Source organism: Poromitra crassiceps (genome assembly GCF_964638095.1).
Source record: "Poromitra crassiceps genome assembly, chromosome: 9".
Classification (NCBI taxonomy): Eukaryota; Metazoa; Chordata; class Actinopteri; order Beryciformes; family Melamphaidae; genus Poromitra; species Poromitra crassiceps.
Window position 1 is genome coordinate 58,006,426 of NC_139630.1, and position 7,858 is coordinate 58,014,283.

A 7,858-nucleotide genomic window follows, 5' to 3' on the forward strand; every position below is an offset into this window, starting at 1 on the left:
CTTTTCAAAGGAAAAAGGAATGGATGCAATGTGTATGTTGTAATGTTTGAAGCTAACCTCCAGTAAAAGACTTTTGGTTCCTTTTAAGATTGTATAAACCAATAGCAATCACCATTTGCGTGCTGTCCCAACTGAGACCCAAATGGCAGATATACTTACAATATCCCAAACCGGATCTGGCTATCTGTTAAAGATCTTTCCACCAAATCCAGAATTGGCCGATTGAAAAGATGCAAAATCATTTTTCCTCTCGTCAGAGAGCGAACAGATGATTTTGCAGTCTAAACCACGGGGTAACAGCTTCGGTCGCAACAGGCAGGAACAGGAAGTCGACAGCCGGATCCGGGAACGCCCACAGGAGCCTGAGAGCAGCTAGAGAAGAGCTTATGAGAGCTTCATGAGAGATATATGGACTTATGAGAGCCACATAATGCATGGGGAGAAAGGTCAAATATGGCTAAAATAATACAATATTGTATAAATTATGTTAATCTGATAATTCTGAGTCATAATTCCAAACCGGGGTTAAGGCTCGTCAGAGCCTTCCTTGTACCAACTCTGGAATCCGACTCGAGAAGAACCAGAGGCTAAAATCAGCCTTTTCTGCCACAAAATTAATTAATAATTTGGTAAATCTGATAATTCTGAGTCATAATTCCGACCGGGGTTGAGGCTCGTCAGAGCCTCCCTTTGTACCAACTCTGGAATCAGACTCGAGAAAAACCAGAGGCTGAACTCAGCCTTTTCTAATAAAAAAAATATTTAAATAAAAAAATAAAAAAATAAAAAATAAAAAAATAAAAAAATATAAATTAAAATTAGAATTAAATTTAAAATAATAATAATATGGTCTTACATTTGTGCCAGGAGATTACCTCGTCAGAGGTCAACCTATCCAGGCCAAAATGCAGCCATAAGTCAACTAGGACTTAACAAACTTGAAAAACATATAATTCTATTAGAATTACAATTTTCCAAATTATTTTTGATTAGACAAGATCTCAGAAGTAAAACCCACCATTGAACAATGGTTAGTTTTCTTCCTGCTGCCGGGAACTTCAAGACAAGTCAAAGACAAGTCTCTACTGCCAGTTTGCATGAGATCGGATTTGATTTAACATGGGTTTTTCCATCGGAGTCATGAATGAAACAGACAGTATGACTGCAGGTGTTGTTATGTAATAAATGAATATGTCATATTATATATGATTCGGAAGCTGCTCCAATAGCTGATTCCAAATATGTATTTTAAAAGATTGGCAGAATAATTATTACCAAGTTATTAACAATATTAAAACCTCTCCTGTAGTCCCAAGTGCATCATGGGACATCTATGCAAATTCGGAAGAAAAGGTAACTCCCTTTATGCAAATATAATTTTTCGCCCCCGTGACCCGGATTCGAACTCACAATCCCCAGTTGATGAGACCACACTCTTACCCCTGCTCCATTGATCTGTATAGAAAAACATGTTGGTTTCTTTGTTATATCTCATCCCATTGAGAATGTTTAAATAGTTTAAAAAGTTTAAAGTGACCCAAATGTTATATTGAGAAGTAGAAAATAGGTTTTTAAACCGCATATAGCGCTGAAATTAGGGTTATTCTGTTAAGAAAAAATAATTTAATTTTCCTTCCATGACAGGGACGCGAACCCACGACCCCTAGATCATCAACCGGGAATCTTACCACTAAACTATAGTCTTTTTAGGGTGAAGCATTGTGAGGAGAGGAGGAGGGGGGAGAAGAGGAGAAGAAGAGAGGGGAGGAAAAGAGAGGGGGAGAGGAGAAGAGAGGAGAAGGAGAGGGGGAGAAGAGGGAAAGAGAGGTGAAAAGGAGAAGAGAGGGAGAAAAGAGGTGAGAAGGGGGAAAGAAGAGGAGAGAGATGAAAGGGAGAGGAGAAGGGGAGAGGGGGGAGAGAGGTGAGGAGGAAAAAGGAGAGGGAGGAGGAGAAGAGGAGAGGAGAAGGAAAAAGAGGTGGGAAGAAGAAGAGGAAAAAAGAGGAAAATAATGGCCAATATAATTCTTCTCCCGTGACCCGGATTCGAACTCACAATCCCCGGTTGATGAGACCACATTCTTACCACTGCTCCATGGAGCTGTATAGAAAAACCTATTGGTTTCTCCATTACATACCATCCCATTAAGAATGTTAGAATGGTTTAATAAGTTTAAAGTGTCCAATTGTTGTATTGATAAGTGGAAAATAGGTTTTTTAACCCGTATATAGGGCTAAGGTAGGGTTATTCTAAGAAAAAATAATTTAATTTAATGTACCATGACGGGGGATTGAACCTGTGATCCTCTGTAGACAAGACCAGATTCCTACCGTCATGCCACCGAGTTGTATGGAAAAGAAGGCCAGTTTTCACTCCATGTGTTTAAGGAGAGAAGAGGAGAGAGATGAAAAAGGAGAGAAGAGGGGGAGAGGGGGGAGAAAGGTGAGGAGGAGAGAGGAAAGGGAGGAGAATAAGAGGAAAGGAGAAGGAAAAAAGAGGTGTGAAAAAGAGGAGGAAAATAATAGAGAGGAGAAAAATAAAAGAGGGGGGGGGGGGGGTTTAGGTTTGGGGTAGGGAGAAGAAGAGAGGGGAGGAAAAGAGAGGGGGAGAGGAGAAGAGAGGAGGAGGAGAGGGGGAGAAGAGGGAAAGAGAGGTGAAAAGGAGAAGAGAGGGAGAAAAGAGGTGAGAAGGGGGAAAGAAGAGGAGAGAGATGAAAGGGAGAGGAGAAGGGGAGAGGGGGAAGAGAGGTGAGGAGGAAAAAGGAGAGGGAGGAGGAGAAGAGGAGAGGAGAAGGAAAAAGAGGTGGGAAGAAGAAGAGGAAAAAAGAGGAAAATAATGGCCAATATAATTCTTCTCCCGTGACCCGGATTCGAACTCACAATCCCCGGTTGATGAGACCACATTCTTACCACTGCTCCATGGAGCTGTATAGAAAAACCTATTGGTTTCTCCATTACATACCATCCCATTAAGAATGTTAGAATGGTTTAATAAGTCTAAAGTGTCCAATTGTTGTATTGATAAGTGGAAAATAGGTTTTTTAACCCGTATATAGGGCTAAGGTAGGGTTATTCTGTTAAGAAAAAATAATTTAATTTAATGTTCCATGACGGGGGATTGAACCTGTGATCCTCTGTAGACAAGACCAGATTCCTACCGTCATGCCACCGAGTTGTATGGAAAAGAAGGCCAGTTTTCACTCCATGTGTTAAGGAGAGAAGAGGAGAGAGATGAAAAAGGAGAGAAGAGGGGGAGAGGGGGGAGAAAGGTGAGGAGGAGAGAGGAAAGGGAGGAGAATAAGAGGAGAGGAGAAGGAAAAAAGAGGTGTGAAGAAGAGGAGGAAAATAATAGAGAGGAGAAAAATAAAAGGGGGGGGGGGGGGGGGGGTTTAGGTTTGGGGTAGGGTTAAGGTTTAAGGTAGGGTTAGGGTAGGGTTTAGGGTTAGGGTTAGGGGTTAGAGTTAGGGTTAGGGGTTAGAGTTAGGGTTAGGGGTTAGGGTTAGGGTTAAGGTTAGGAGGGGGGGGGGGGGGGGGGGGGGGGGTTTGGGGTTTTAGGGTTAGGGTTAGGGTTAGGAAATATTTTTTTAATAAGGAATGGTTAGGGTTAGAGCTCTTTAAACAGGGCTAGGCTTTATATTAGAGTGAAGTTGAGCTTTATGTTTAAGCTCATCATCAGGATTATGGTTAGGTTTAGGGCCAGCTCCAGGAGCTAAGGTTGGGGACGGGGATCAGCCTAGGTTGGCTAGAAAACCAACAAAAGTGAATTTAATACTTATTTTCTGAAGAGAGAGGAAAAAGGAGGAAACCAGATGAAGTGGCAATATCTTATAGACTATGAGGAAACTCGTCAGTAATGCGGAACAATGGTTCGGCGATCCGGGGCACAGGTTGGTTAGGGTTGGGTTAAGACTCAACTACTCCAGGCTTTTTCTGTTCGTACAGTTACGCCACGCATAGACCCCTGTACAAGATGCCTCTCCAGTGAGTAGCGGAAAACACGGGCCGTCGCATATTTCCCGACCATTGACCTCTGATGAGTTAATCCCCTTTAAAATTACAATTTACCAAAAAAGAAACTTGACAAATTCAAATTAGAATTTGAGAGTTCTTATAATCATAATAATAATATTATTAATAATGATGATGATAATAATAATAATAATAATAATAATAATAGCAATAATACTATTACTATTTTTGCCTTAGCCCAATCTCAAGCGCGTGCCGCAGGCACGCGCCACATATGGATCGGAGCTACGTACACCAGGACATTCTCAGATCTCCTCTCTCTGTTGAAAAGTGGAAATATATCCCAACTAAATGCCAAGTGGTTTGAAGTGAAATACACAACTAGGTCAGAGGTCATTTCTTGACTCAAGTTGCCAAGGATGGAGGAATGCCCACCCAGAACTTGAAAAAACAACCAGAGAAGCCCCTCTAAAGCCAGCCCTGCACTCAACCTCCTAATAAGCTATCAACAAAATGCCACCATAGGTTATTAGTTCTGATATAGACTGTCAAATAAGTCTAAAATGTTAGAGCAAGGTCGTCAGTTGTGTTAAACATGTGTTCATCGTCCGTTTCTGCCTCCATAACACAAGACGGACTCCCACATGCTAGGCCATCCTGGGAGATCAACCCCAGGATGCCTTGCTCTATGTCCAATTAAAGTGCCTCTAAGATTCGGCTTTGATAACTTATTTTATGCTCAGGGGTCATGAGCCGTTCCACACACCAAGAAGAAAGCAAGTTGCTATCCTGTACTATTGTTTACAAAGTTTGCCAAAGTTGCCACAGTTCTCCCAATTAAATCATCTCATACAGAAAGAACTCTGTAGGGGTCAATGGCCCATGTGTCTTGATTTATGCGTCTGAAAAGCGTCAAATAACGCTGTCTGACACACTCTCAAATGAGCCACACTCCCTATTTAAGGATCTGTAGAAACTTTTCAAAGGAAAAAGGAATAGATGCAATATAGCATGTTGTAATGTTTGAGCCTTCCACAGTTCTCCCAATTAAATCATTTCATACAGAAAGACTATGTAGGGGTCGATGGCCCGTTTGTCCTGAGTTATGCGTCTGAAAAGCGTCAAATAACGCTGTCTGACGCACTGTCAGTGAGCTCACGAGATGCCACACTCCCTATTTAAGGATCTGCAGAAACTTTTCAAAGGAAAAAGGAATGGATGCAATGTGTATGTTGTAATGTTTGAAGCTAACCTCCAGTAAAAGACTTTTGGTTCCTTTTAAGATTGTATAAACCAATAGCAATCACCATTTGCGTGCTGTCCCAACTGAGACCCAAATGGCAGATATACTTACAATATCCCAAACCGGATCTGGCTATCTGTTAAAGATCTTTCCACCAAATCCAGAATTGGCCGATTGAAAAGATGCAAAATCATTTTTCCTCTCGTCAGAGAGCGAACAGATGATTTTGCAGTCTAAACCACGGGGTAACAGCTTCGGTCGCAACAGGCAGGAACAGGAAGTCGACAGCCGGATCCGGGAACGCCCACAGGAGCCTGAGAGCAGCTAGAGAAGAGCTTATGAGAGCTTCATGAGAGATATATGGACTTATGAGAGCCACATAATGCATGGGGAGAAAGGTCAAATATGGCTAAAATAATACAATATTGTATAAATTATGTTAATCTGATAATTCTGAGTCATAATTCCAAACCGGGGTTAAGGCTCGTCAGAGCCTTCCTTGTACCAACTCTGGAATCCGACTCGAGAAGAACCAGAGGCTAAAATCAGCCTTTTCTGCCACAAAATTAATTAATAATTTGGTAAATCTGATAATTCTGAGTCATAATTCCGACCGGGGTTGAGGCTCGTCAGAGCCTCCCTTTGTACCAACTCTGGAATCAGACTCGAGAAAAACCAGAGGCTGAACTCAGCCTTTTCTAATAAAAAAAATATTTAAATAAAAAAATAAAAAAATAAAAAATAAAAAAATAAAAAAATATAAATTAAAATTAGAATTAAATTTAAAATAATAATAATATGGTCTTACATTTGTGCCAGGAGATTACCTCGTCAGAGGTCAACCTATCCAGGCCAAAATGCAGCCATAAGTCAACTAGGACTTAACAAACTTGAAAAACATATAATTCTATTAGAATTACAATTTTCCAAATTATTTTTGATTAGACAAGATCTCAGAAGTAAAACCCACCATTGAACAATGGTTAGTTTTCTTCCTGCTGCCGGGAACTTCAAGACAAGTCAAAGACAAGTCTCTACTGCCAGTTTGCATGAGATCGGATTTGATTTAACATGGGTTTTTCCATCGGAGTCATGAATGAAACAGACAGTATGACTGCAGGTGTTGTTATGTAATAAATGAATATGTCATATTATATATGATTCGGAAGCTGCTCCAATAGCTGATTCCAAATATGTATTTTAAAAGATTGGCAGAATAATTATTACCAAGTTATTAACAATATTAAAACCTCTCCTGTAGTCCCAAGTGCATCATGGGACATCTATGCAAATTCGGAAGAAAAGGTAACTCCCTTTATGCAAATATAATTTTTCGCCCCCGTGACCCGGATTCGAACTCACAATCCCCAGTTGATGAGACCACACTCTTACCCCTGCTCCATTGATCTGTATAGAAAAACATGTTGGTTTCTTTGTTATATCTCATCCCATTGAGAATGTTTAAATAGTTTAAAAAGTTTAAAGTGACCCAAATGTTATATTGAGAAGTAGAAAATAGGTTTTTAAACCGCATATAGCGCTGAAATTAGGGTTATTCTGTTAAGAAAAAATAATTTAATTTTCCTTCCATGACAGGGACGCGAACCCACGACCCCTAGATCATCAACCGGGAATCTTACCACTAAACTATAGTCTTTTTAGGGTGAAGCATTGTGAGGAGAGGAGGAGGGGGGAGAAGAGGAGAAGAAGAGAGGGGAGGAAAAGAGAGGGGGAGAGGAGAAGAGAGGAGAAGGAGAGGGGGAGAAGAGGGAAAGAGAGGTGAAAAGGAGAAGAGAGGGAGAAAAGAGGTGAGAAGGGGGAAAGAAGAGGAGAGAGATGAAAGGGAGAGGAGAAGGGGAGAGGGGGGAGAGAGGTGAGGAGGAAAAAGGAGAGGGAGGAGGAGAAGAGGAGAGGAGAAGGAAAAAGAGGTGGGAAGAAGAAGAGGAAAAAAGAGGAAAATAATGGCCAATATAATTCTTCTCCCGTGACCCGGATTCGAACTCACAATCCCCGGTTGATGAGACCACATTCTTACCACTGCTCCATGGAGCTGTATAGAAAAACCTATTGGTTTCTCCATTACATACCATCCCATTAAGAATGTTAGAATGGTTTAATAAGTTTAAAGTGTCCAATTGTTGTATTGATAAGTGGAAAATAGGTTTTTTAACCCGTATATAGGGCTAAGGTAGGGTTATTCTAAGAAAAAATAATTTAATTTAATGTACCATGACGGGGGATTGAACCTGTGATCCTCTGTAGACAAGACCAGATTCCTACCGTCATGCCACCGAGTTGTATGGAAAAGAAGGCCAGTTTTCACTCCATGTGTTTAAGGAGAGAAGAGGAGAGAGATGAAAAAGGAGAGAAGAGGGGGAGAGGGGGGAGAAAGGTGAGGAGGAGAGAGGAAAGGGAGGAGAATAAGAGGAAAGGAGAAGGAAAAAAGAGGTGTGAAAAAGAGGAGGAAAATAATAGAGAGGAGAAAAATAAAAGAGGGGGGGGGGGGGTTTAGGTTTGGGGTAGGGAGAAGAAGAGAGGGGAGGAAAAGAGAGGGGGAGAGGAGAAGAGAGGAGGAGGAGAGGGGGAGAAGAGGGAAAGAGAGGTGAAAAGGAGAAGAGAGGGAGAAAAGAGGTGAGAAGGGGGAAAGAA